The sequence below is a fragment of the Sorex fumeus genome, unplaced genomic scaffold, assembly GCF_029834395.1.
Source record: "Sorex fumeus unplaced genomic scaffold, SorFum_2.1 ptg000047l, whole genome shotgun sequence".
NCBI lineage: Eukaryota > Metazoa > Chordata > Mammalia > Eulipotyphla > Soricidae > Sorex > Sorex fumeus.
This window is the reverse complement of record NW_026606104.1, coordinates 56,982,434-56,994,832: the sequence shown is the minus strand read 5'-3', so window position 1 is coordinate 56,994,832 and position 12,399 is coordinate 56,982,434. Positions and strand designations below refer to the sequence as shown.

The window sequence follows — 12,399 nt, the reverse complement described above, 5'->3', positions numbered from 1 at the left end:
GAGTTGGTCCATGACCATGCTCTTAACTTCTAGTAAAGTACTATGGCGCTTGGCCTGTCCTGTTTTGATGCCAGGGTAGCTCACAGCTTGCCCTGGGTCCATCCAGTCCCTTCACTGGGACCCTGCTTTTTGGGTGCTAGGAACTAAGGGCAACTGAGGTTTAAGTCGAGTAAATATGTCCAGGAGTAAATATTATTTGGAGTCAATTAACACCTAAGTTACAAAAGCATTGCATTAACTGTCTTCCTGTGTCTGTACAAAAAGGACACTACTCTAAAGTAAACTATGCAAAGGACATAAGGGAAGGAGAAAAGCAATATTTCACTTATAAATACAAAATCCAGAGCACTGGATGGGAGTACTGTGATGGGTATAACCCAATAAACCTAAACTCGCTGCAGCAAGAGAGAAAGGACAAACCAACGTTATCTAACATTGGAGGCTTGGAGTAATAATATAGTGAGGTAGGGTGCTTGCCTTGTACACTGCTGATCCAGGTCCAACCCCCCGGTATCTCACACAGTTGCACCCCTGAGCAAATCTCTGCGTATAGAACCAGGAGGGATCCCTGAGCACAGCTGGACATGGTCGCCAAAAAACTCCAAAAATTAATTAAAAATTTAAAAACTTAAGATGTCTGAAGTCAGATTGCTAAGAGTCTATTTGAAAATCCAACTCTTAGTGATATCTCATCACAGCAGTGATTCAGAAACACTTCATAAGAGACTGTATATATATCTATATAAGGAAGTTAGGGTACTTGTTTTGGAAATTACAGCTAGAAAGTGCTGGAACCAGGGATTGAAACAAGGAATATCAGACTGCTATGCCCAGGCTACTGGTGCAATCCCCACAGTAGTGAGAAGGGCCAAGAGGCAAGGGCAGAATTCTTAAGAGTGAGGTATACAGTCTAGATATATAGTCAATTCCAGTGGTACTCAAGGCCTGCTCCTGGCTCTGCACTCAGGGATCACTTCTGGTGATATGCGGTACCAGGGATTGAACTCAGATCTATGAGGAGCAAGGCAACTGTCCTGTCCATGGTACTATCTCTCTTTCTCTCTCTCTCTTTTTTTTGGGGGGGGTCAAACCTAGTGATGCACAGGGATCACTCCTGGATCTGCACTCAGGAATTACCCCTGACAGTGCTCAGGGGATCATATGGGATGCTGGGAATCGAACCCAGGTTAGCCGAGTGCAAGGCAAATACCCTACCCGCTGTGCTGTCACTTCAGCCCCTACTCTGCTATCTCTTCAGCATCAGTATCAACTCTTTTAAAGAAAGAATATGTCAGAAGGTAGGTTGAGCAGTACTGAAAACATCAAAAAGAGTGAGGAGGGCTGAGAAATAGTACAGTGTGTAAGGCAATTAGTTGCTCTGCATGTGGCTGACCCGGGTTTGATCTCTAGCACTCAGAGCACTGCCAAGAATGATCCATAGAGCCAGGAGTGATCCCTGAGCAGAGCCAGGTGTGACCCCCAAACAAAAAAGCGATGAGAGTCAAAAGATACCACTACTTCCCTATCAAAAGGCAAGATGCTTTTATTTGAGTATATCACAGATCTAGAAATAAGGGCATGTATAGATAGCGCTTAAAGAAATCTGCCTATGAAGCCAAAGCTACTGAATTTCTAAATCGTTTGTTGCACCCCCCAAAAACATCTGATTAAATGTTTAAACTTTGACTTTCCATAAAGAGAGAGAAAGCACTAGCCACAGGACATATGTGTTTGACTCCTCCAGCAATTACAGTTTGAGTATCAATAAACTTTTTTGTATTTCTATGAATTCTCTGTGAGTTTGAAAAATGCAAGCCCTCCTTTAAGAAGCTAATCCACCACAGTATACTGGAAAATTGGGTCTTTAAACTATAAATAATTGATAGAGTCATCAGGAAGACCAGCTAGAAAAAATAAGGATGGATTTCCCAGAGTACACCTAGTTGGATGGGTATTCGACTTGGTATCTCTGACTAAACCCTGGGAAACCAACAAAGGGGCCAGAGTGATTGGACATTGGGTAAGGACTTTCCTTGCATGTGGCTGACCAGGCTTCGATCCCTGGTATCCTATACAGTCCCCTGCTAGGATTAATTCCTGAATGCTGAGCCAGGAATAACACCTGAGCATCGCCAGAGTTAGTGCCCCTCCCCTCAAAAAACAAAACGAAACAAAACAAAAACAAAACAAATCCAACACAGACTGTTTACAGAGTTCATGAAAAAAAATACACAGGCGAATGCTTTGCAAACTATACAGGTTTGGATTTTTAATGTGTTAAATTAATGAAGAACAATGAAAAACTACAGGGATTTAAAGCTTTGCTGTTCGCTCTACTGTCATTATTTCCATGTGCTTCACTGTCAGCTTGTCTAAATTTTTGTTATAAATCCACAGAGGTCTTCACTCTGCTGAATAAAGCACCAGACAAAATAGAGTCGTTCTTCTGGGGTAGAATGGGTTTAATCTCTTCTTTTGTACGATGAAGAATTCTTCTAACTCAACTTTTTCCTTGACAGAAGAGATAAGTCTATGTAGATGTCTATCTACCTAGACACATATGTTCATGACTAAGCATGCAGGAAATCTGATATACATATATGCCTTAGACAGCTTACAAAGCATAATTTAGCTGTCTCTTAAAATAAAACAGCGGACAATATCAAAGCCAAGCTATAAACATCTTATATTTTCTGAAGTCAAAATGATCTTGGGCTGGAGAGATAGTACTGTGGTAGGGAGATTGCCTTGCATGCAGCCAACAGATTCCTTTCTGAGTGTGCACTGTTATCTCTCTCCTGCCCTCTTGCCTTTAGAGGAAGATGCCTTTGATCTCAGGGATAAAGATGTGACTCAGTGGAGAACATATTGCATGTCTTACATGTGTGAGACCCTACTTCTGATACCTGGAACTGAAAAAAAACCCTCTCTGATCTGTAAAGTAAACAATAGAAAACACCTCTCCAGATCCTCTTCAAACCACTGTTCTCCAAACAGTGGTTTGGAGAAAACAAACAGTTTGTTTGTCTTCAGACCTAATTTGTTCTCCTCAAAAGTGTTTGGTTTCCACTCTTACCACTCTACTCAAAGTATCATCTAACAATGACCCTCAAAATGCCAAGCCCACCTGGATATTTTTTGGTTCTCGCCAGATCTTTTTATGATCCCTGAGCAGTGTCTGTAACATCCTTTCTTGAAAACATCTCTTCTCCCTTTTCTCTGACACCACTTTCCCATTTTAGTCTTTGCCTCTTGCTTTCTCAACTTCATGTTCACCCGGATCTACTCTTGTACATACCTTTCAAATACCCCTCCTCCACACCCCCTCACTCTTAAGAATTCTGCCCTTGCCTCTTGGCCCTTCTCACTACTGTGGGGATTGCACCAGTAGCCCGGGCATAGCAGTCTGATATTCCTTGTTTCAAACCCTGGTTCCAGCACTTTCTAGCTGTAACTTCCCAAAAAAGTACCCTAACTTCCTTAAACTCCAATTTCTCCAAAACACTATGGGCATACTAGTAATAGCTATCTCACTGAGTAGTTAAGAGACAGAAATAGTAACCCATCTCTGATAAGGTTCAGAACTATCTAGGAAAAGTGACAATAGAAAAACTGTCAGAAAAAATACCTTTATATGTAGCAGAAACTGTCAGTTTCTTAAATATTTACCTTTCCTTTTTTTCTGCAGAATCTTCTGTTTCTTTAATAATACAGCTATTTTATTGCCAGATACAATCATGTGACTTAAATTATGACTAAAGAGATGCCACCTTTCTTCCAGGCATGGTTATAGGCTCTATGGAAAAAAAGTCCTACAGCCTTGTATCTAAAACTATAACCATAGTTTTTGTTTTTGTTTTTATTTTTTTTTTTTGCTTTTTGGGTCACACCTGGCAATGCACAGGGGTTACTCCTGGCTCTGCACTCAAGAGTTACTCCTGGCTGTGCTCAGGGCACATATGGGATGCTGGGAATCGAACCCAGGTCGGCCGTGTGCAAGGCAAACACCCTACCTGCTGTGCTATCTCTCCAGCTCCCACTGTAACCACAGTTCTATAATAAATTACTTACATAGGTTCATGTATGGATACTGGTTAAGGTCATTGTATGACAGAGTTTATTAGTGAACTTTATGGGTAAATATCTGCATATGCTTTTTTTAAAAGATAATTTGGTAATATTTAAAATTAATTTTCAAGTAATTAATAGACAAATTACTAACATACCTAAAATATTATAACTCAAGGGGTGCAAATGGAATTGTGTGCCACCTCTTGGACATATCCTCAAAGCCCTCTTCCTCACTCCCTCCTCCTTGCTGGAATGCAGACGTGAAGGCAGCAGCTTGAGCAGCCTTCCTGGACACCATGTGGCAGAAGCCACAGGGTACGATGACATGCTATCACTAGGGAAGAAATCTGAGTCTCTGATTACTTTCAAACGCTCTCCTATCAGGTCTGGACTTGAATGTGAGAGAAACAAACTTCCAGCTTTTTTGTAAGTCATTATGATTTTTGAGACTCTGCTTCTCATGGCCAAGCAATTCCAATCTTTACAGAGGAGTTACTGAAGCATCAGATAAAAGAGCATATATTGGAAACTTCACAGGGAGGCAGATGTGGAACTCAATAGTCACTACTAGTCGTCTTGACCTGTGACATCTTTCATCTCTAGTATCCCTAGGAATCTGTCCCCATTTTCCTTCTTTCTCTGTATGGATGCTTGCTTATCAGCAAAGCTGAAAACAGTCATTCAAATTCAAACCTATGTAATTTTTTGAATCTGGTCATGTCTATTCTTCATTTATGAAAGAGAGACAATTACTTGCTCCGCACCTAAAGAATTATGCTCACCCCACCCACCCTCTGAAGTTTGCTACATATTCCTTAGTCAGCTGAGGATGGAATGGGTTGGGGTAGGGATAAAAATACGACCACCAAAGTCTACTTGACAAGCAAGACACAAGTTCCAAGGAGAGCATATAGGATGGGAAAGCAATATCAAATGAACCTTCCAACGCATACTCGATGGTCCAGTGAACAACTCTGCTGGGACAACTTGTTCTTTTTCTTAATCTACTCTTCTTTCAGTATTTTTATTAATAAAATCATCATTGATATATAATTTCCCAAGCCGGAAACAAGGAGTTATCCTTTACTTCTTTTCATTTACCCTCTTCTCAAAAAACAATCCATGAATTTGTTGATTCTTCTTTAAACATTTTTAAATAAATCATTTTACGATTCATTCTTTCCATGTCTAAAATTGCTGCCTTGGTTTAGGCCATCTTTACTAATTTTCCTGTTTAGAATAACAGCATGTTTAACTGATACCCCTGTTGCCAGGCATGGGCAGTGATCCGATCTGTACAAAGTTCTCAGACTGATTGTCTGGCAAAACCTGTGCTACTTAATGTCCCCATTGCTTCAGGGAAGGGGCCAAAATCCTTCGCCTGCGGCCAGAGATGTGTCACAGTTTGGTTGCTGCCTATCCACCAGGCTTATTTTCTACACTATTTTGACATTAGTCTTTTCTACCAATATATTTATTGATACCATCAAGGTACTTTGATTTCTTTGACTTTGGACATTTGGGTCCCTCCGTCTGGACTGTTCTGCCGCTACTGCTGTGACATCTTAGAACAAACACCTTTGGCCATAGAGATAGTACAGAGGGGGGAGGTATCTGCCTTGCACATGGTCCACCTGGGTTCAGACTTGGGCACCACATCCGGTTCCTGAGCAATATCCTGGAGTGATCCCTGTACATACATAGAGCCAGGAGTAACTTTTGAGCACAATCAGGTGTGGCCCCCAAACAGAAAACAAACAAAAAGTCAGAATATTTTTCCAATGTATTTGAGGCCCAGTGGTTGAATAATTTAAAAATCCTGAAACACCCCTGCCAAAAAAAAGCACCCCCAAAACCCCAAACGCAGATCTCAGAGTAATATAAGTTCACTCTCTGAATTACATATGTTCATACACCTAAATGTGCACAACTGTCCACTAATAGAGTATGTAAGCATACTATTCTCTCAAGGAAACACCAGATGGATATTTATTGCCTTAAAAATCCACTTCCTGGAAAGAGTGTTATGTGACCTCAAAAAAATTAAGGGTGAGATAGTAAGTATGTCAAATCAAAATAAGATAGAGACAAAAAATTAAATGGGAAAAGGACGAAGGGAATGACAGATGAGCCACTTCTACTTGTTTTATTTCCCCTGGGAGGCCCTCCAACCTCCAGGAAGATATGGCATGTAGATCTCTTGGCTCTGAGCTTTGGATAACTTTGAATCCCACAGTCTACCTGATAACAGAGAGCAGTCAGGAAAACAGAATTCGGTGGCCAGATTATTCATCCTAAACCTTCTTTCTTCCTTCTGCACAAATATAAGGTCAAATTTACAGATATCTTAAATACAACCCACAACTCTTTTCAATTCTTAAAATAAGAAAATTCTTTTTAAAAAAGTTGAAAACAATGTAGCTTACAACATTTAAACACTCAAAATATAAAACGAAGTGAAAAACAAAGACAATCAAGGAACAATCTTCCTCCCTTGAACTGGGTCCTCCAAGTGCATTTCCCCTTCATTTTCAAAACACACTGGACTTGGGAGAAATTTCCAGATTCACCTTACTAACGTGGTGCTTCTACAGTCTAGCCTTTAGTTTTTTTCTCAAGATAGAAAGCATGCTACAAGGCAGCTGCAGAGAAGAAGAATCTGCCAAATATTTCCCAGGCCAAGAACGAGAAATACGTAACGGCACAAAGCATCGTAGCAAAAAAGGTGACAGAAATGGTGGAGATGTACCGGCATGCAGTAAAGTGCAGAATCAACAAGAAAGGGTGAAAATGGCTGTGGACAGAGCAGGCTGGTGAAACTGGTTCCCAGGGGCCAGAGTGATAACACAGCGTCTGAGCCGACCTGGGTTCGATCCCCTGCAGCCTACATGGTCCCCTGAGCACCACCGGGAGTGATTCCTGTGTGCGGAACCCAGAGTAAGCCCTGAGCATAGCCAGGTGTGTCCTAAAAGCAAAGCAAAGCAAAACAAATCAACAACAACAACAACAACAACAAACCCAAATAGGTGCCCGGGGAGACGGGAAGCGGATGGGGGGTTGCAAGTTGCAAGGCCTGGAAGTGACTTGATGACTTGATGACGTCTGAGGCTGAGGATGGATACAGGAGGCCTCCAGAGCTTCCTTGGGCTCTGAAGTTCTGCAGGATGCACGCAGGACGAAAACCCCAACCCAACCCATACCAGAAGCACCCATCAGAACATCAGAGCACGGCCGTTCGGGGGCTGGAGCGATAGCACAGCGGGTAGGGCGTCTGCCTTGCACGCGGTCGACCCGGGTTCGATTCCCAGCATCCCATGTGGTCCCCCGAGCACCTCCAGGGGTAATTCCAGGAGTAACCCCTGTGCATGTGCATCGCCGGGTGTGAGCCCAAAAAAGCAAAAAGAAAAAAAAAAGAACACGGCCGTTCTCTGTCCGTGGGCCTGCAGCCAGGGCAGCGGGGGATCGGTGGCCCGGGTGAGGCCTGGCGCTCGGACACCGCCGCCTGCCACGCCGAGGAACACCTACCCTACACGCCGAGGACGCGGCCGCCGGGTCCCACTCGCGCGCCCCTCTTCAGGCCCAGCGACTCGGATCCGGGGCTCGGAGGGCCGGGCCGGGAGAGGCTCTGCCCCTGGAGCTGGGGCCACTCGCTCCCATGCTGGGGAGAGCCGCGGCGGGGACGGACGGCGAGAGGGTCACGCGAGGAGGAGTCGCTCTTCTCCCGGAGGCCGGGACCGGAAGCCCAGGACCCCCGCGACGGGCGAGCCCCGGGTCGCCCCCCGCCGCCCGCAGCAGGTGCCTAGGGAGCCTCGGGCGTCATGGCAACCGCGCGGGGCGCAGAGACGCCGAAGCGTCAGCCCGGCGGGAACCATAGCAACGACGCACGCCGCGGACAGGCGGCGCGCGGGGCGGGCCTTCCGGTGAGGACCGCGCTACGCAGCACGCCATTGGCCCCCGGCGGGTGAGGGGCGGGGCGCTCCCAGCGGGCACGGTCCATTCCATTGGGTGTGCGGTAACCATGGTAACGCCAGGCCGCGGGACACCGCGCATCTGGCTTTTACGGACCTCGGTTGGCTTCCAGACCTCATCCGGAGTCAATCCTGGAGTTCGGATTTATTTTTCTAGAATTCCACTTTTTTTTTGTTTTTGTTTTATGCACAGGGGTTCCTCCTGGCTCTGCACTCAGGAGTTACTCCTGGCGGTGCTCAGGGGACCATATGGGATGCTGGGAATCGAACCCCGGTCGGCTGCGTGCAAGGCAAACGCCCGACCCGCTGTGCTATCTCTCCAGCCCCTAGAATTCCACTTTCAAAAGGAGAAGCCGCTGAGTCAGAAGTTGGTTGGGTTTTGGATCTTTTTTAAATTTTATCTTAGTTTTGGGGTCACACCCGTTGGTGCTCAGGGATTACTTGTTACTCCTGGCTCTGCACGCAGTGATCACTCCTGACAGGCTCAGGGGACCGTATGGGAAGCCAAGGCTCGAACAGGGCAAATGCCCTCTCCACTGTACTATCGCTTAGGTCCCTCGGTCAGAAGTTTTGAGTTTTAGGTCTAGCTCTGACCCTCTCTCTCTGAGGCACATATACGATCCCGGGTACACTTTTAGCACGTGCTCAAGTGCATCCCTGACTATGCAGGGAAGGAGATGGTCCGGAACCATCAGGGAGGGGATGGAATCTGGGATGCCATCCTGTACCTAGACCCATCATTTCCTGGCCCCTCACCACACTTTTGAACCCGACTTACTATTGTAAAGGTGAAAAATTAAACTTCCTTAGAATTAACGTTATGGCTGAAGCCCTTTAGAAGTTCTGAGCATTGAATTTAGGCGAATCTTATGTACACTTCTCCTACCTCATGCAAAACAATCATTTCTAAATGACACAAATGTTAGTGTTGGCTCAATTTATATCATATTCATTGCACACTTTTGAACCCGACTTACTATTGTAAAGGTGAAAAATTAAACTTCCTTAGAATTAACGTTATGGCTGAAGCCCTTTAGAAGTTCTGAGCATTGAATTTAGGCGAATCTTATGTACACTTCTCCTACCTCATGCAAAACAATCATTTCTAAATGGCACAAATGTTAGTGTTGGCTCAATTTATATCATATTCATTGCACGCTTATATTACAAGATTTGAGTTGGTGCTTTGAAGCTTAGTTTTACTCCTGTTGTGCAGATCCTTATTCTCTCCTGTACTCCAAACACAGTATTTACCTTTCTTAGTCTTGCTCTGGTTTCCCAGGGATTTCTTCCAAAGCTTTTCTAGTGCTACATTCATTATCTGGATATAAGCAATATTATCCCTTATTTTCTAAAGTGCTGCAACCTCTCTCATATCAGAGCACTTCCAACTGTTTTGCTGTTGTTGGGGGTTGGTTGTAGGATAACACTCTTTTGTCCTTCCTCAGGTAGCTTAGGTTTGTCAGGTCACACCCATCTAAGAACACTGAACTTGTATTGTAAGCAATGTCCTGTCTGTGTGGACACAGGAAGACAGTTAATATTATGCTTTGTAACTTGGGAGTTGATTGACTCCGAATAATATTTACTCCTGGGCATCTGATTTCTTGACTCAGTTGCCCTTAGTTCCTAGCACCCCAAAAGCAAGGTCCCGACGAGGAACTGAATGGACCCAGGGCAAGCAGTGAGCTACCCTGGCATCGAAATGGGCCAGGCCAAAGAGCCACGATACTCAACTATAAGTTGAGGGCATGATCATGGACAAATGCTGTCATGATCCAAAAGTAAGTAACGACGAGACTAGGACCCTGCTGGAGCTAGGAAGATTAACCTGGCCTGAGGACTGCGAAATGTATAGTGAGATGTTCTCAGGAAGAACCAAACTAAATTTATATCTCTTACTGTGCTCATACAGAATGACATTGCTAGAAATATTAGAAGTAGATTTATTACAACTATTTAAGTAGATTACTAACTGAAGGAAGAACACACCCTTGTTGGGATCCCACCCTTGGGTGGATCCCCTAGTAATCTGAAGTAATCTCTGTAGATGAGATTTTATCCTTGAGTTAATCTCCTGGAGGAGTGGTCTTACCTCTCTTTGTTGATTCGTCAGTATTCAACCCACCTTTATGTCACCGCCTTATGTGACTGCTATATAAACTAAGACGTAAGCTCGGAAAAGGGGTCAGAAGTGAGAGAGCTCGGGCTCCAGAGATCCAGAGTCAGAGCCAGAAGGAGAGAGCTTCCAAGACTGGGGCACAGGAGAGAAGGAGGCAGAGAAAGACAGGAGTGAAGAGGATTGGAATAAACTACTATTGATATAGACCGGCCTGGCCCCCGTTTTTTCTTCCGTCTGCCCTTGGCCAACAGCCGTTCCGATCCAGGCCACACACAGTGGCTCAAGAGCACCTAACGTAGGCGGTGAAACAGTGTCGTCCAGTGAGCCCGTGAACATACAACCTTTGGCGTGATAAGATTTTACAGTTTTTTTTTTTCCTGATCTAAAATGCAACTGCCATCACTTTAGTCCTCCATGTCAATTCAAGGACACTTCTCACTTCCTCAGGAAAGCGGTTTTTGGTTCCTCTAACCTATATCGTTTAGTTGTTCTCATTGACTCATGTTTCTTTTGGTTACATTTTCTTCACACATTCCCGCTTTCTGTTACATAAAATACTTCTGTAAATTTTACATACGAAAGTACCATTTAAGTGTTCTGAGGAAACAGCTGAAATGGAAATACTTAAATTTCACCTAGGGAAGTGCTGATTGTTTTTGAGCATTAGGAAGACAGGACTCCAAAGGAAGTTATGTTAGAAAAAAAACCCAAATCATTATTTTTAACTACATATGCCTTCATTGGACATTCAAAGATGATAATTGCCATCATTGTTCATATGAAGATATAAATGTGGGGAAGAGCATCAGAATCTTTTGCCCTCTACTTCAGTACTGCAGCCACTGCCAATAAGTAGCCTGCTGCTTGTGAGGTTTTGCCAACTGGACCTTAAGTTAATTTAAAAATATCACCCAATGGTACTCCTCATTCCAGAACAGTCCTGATTGCTACAGTATTTTTCTATGCGCAAGGTCACACTTCTCATTCCATAAAGTACTTCAGTGAATATTAACATTCTGTTCAAATCTTTCAACTCTAATGTTTTGGACCAGGAAACAGCTTAGAGGGCTGGAGTACACATTTCACACTAGGAGTCCTAGATTTGATCCTTGATGCCACGTGGTCCCCTTGTGCATGGCTGGAAGTAACCGTCAAGCACTTATCTGGGAGTAGCCTCTGAGCACTGCCAAGTGCAGCCTCAAAGTCCAAAGCTCAAAGCACATACGCATATACTCTTGTTAGATACAATACTCTGGACTGTTCTTCCCGACTCCATAAAATATCACAAGTTGTGTTTTTTGCCAAATGTGAATCACAGCACCTTTTGATCTTTATGGTGTGTTTTTACTTTTTCAAATTTCAGGCTGCACCAATAATTTAGGAAATTTTTTTGAACTTCAATTCTTGTGTACTCCCAACCCCAAACAAAACCCCAAACAGAGGAGCTTGGAAAGCCTCTCAATAATTCAAAGACCAGGGTACTGCCTTGCTAAGTGAGAAAATCCAGGCAACCACTTAATGCGTGTGATTTATGTGCCAGGCCTCACACTAATGTGTTATAATGCTAAATTTAATCCTCACAGCAAAAAGAATTACTTTGCAGAGATTTATTAACCCCATTATTTAAAGAAATTGAGTTTAAGTCATTTGTATAAATTCACAAAACAAGTCGCACAGCTGAAAAGGTCTAATCTGGTCGAAATGACTCCAAAGCCCAGACTCTTTATTAATGCTGCTTTAGGGAAGATGTTACCGTTTGCCCCTACCCAGTCCTAGGTTAAGTTTCAAAAGTAGTCCTAAATATCTGAATGGTAAAGGTAAAGGTAAAGGTAAAGGCCCTCCCGTTGATCGTCGATTTGCTCGAGCGGGCCCAGTAACGTCTCCATTGGAGACTTTGCTGTTACTGTGTTTGGCATATCGAATACTCTCGGTAGCTTGCCGGGCTCTCCGAGAGGGGCGGAGGAATCGAACTCGGGTCGGCCATGTTGGCCGCTTGTAAGGCGAACGCCCTACCCGCTGTGCTATCGCTCCAGCCCCTGAATGGTAAATGAACCCAAATAAGAAGTGAATCTAGAAAAAGATGCAAAAAGCACATGTAGGGGAAAGTTCATCACCAGAGCAGTTGTTTCCCACAGCAGGTGATATTATATGAGGTGGGGAGGGAGGGAAGAGGGGTGTTGGAACTTGGAGTGTAGTGGTATGGTGCAACTCGAGGATATTTTGTTTATTCACTTAAAG

The 12,399-nt window shown here is 44.0% G+C and overlaps 1 protein-coding gene across 2 annotated transcripts in view; it reads right to left on the bottom strand.

Annotated features, from left to right (window-relative positions):
* Positions 1-7,622, bottom strand: part of CCDC30 (coiled-coil domain containing 30) — a 120,077-nt gene extending 112,455 nt beyond the window's left edge. For both annotated transcript variants that reach the window (XM_056122913.1, XM_056122910.1), the window contains exon 1: positions 7,597-7,622. The gene's annotated coding sequence lies outside the window, so the exon portion shown is untranslated. The remainder of the gene's footprint in view (positions 1-7,596) is intronic.
* Between the last annotated feature and the right edge of the window lie 4,777 nt (positions 7,623-12,399).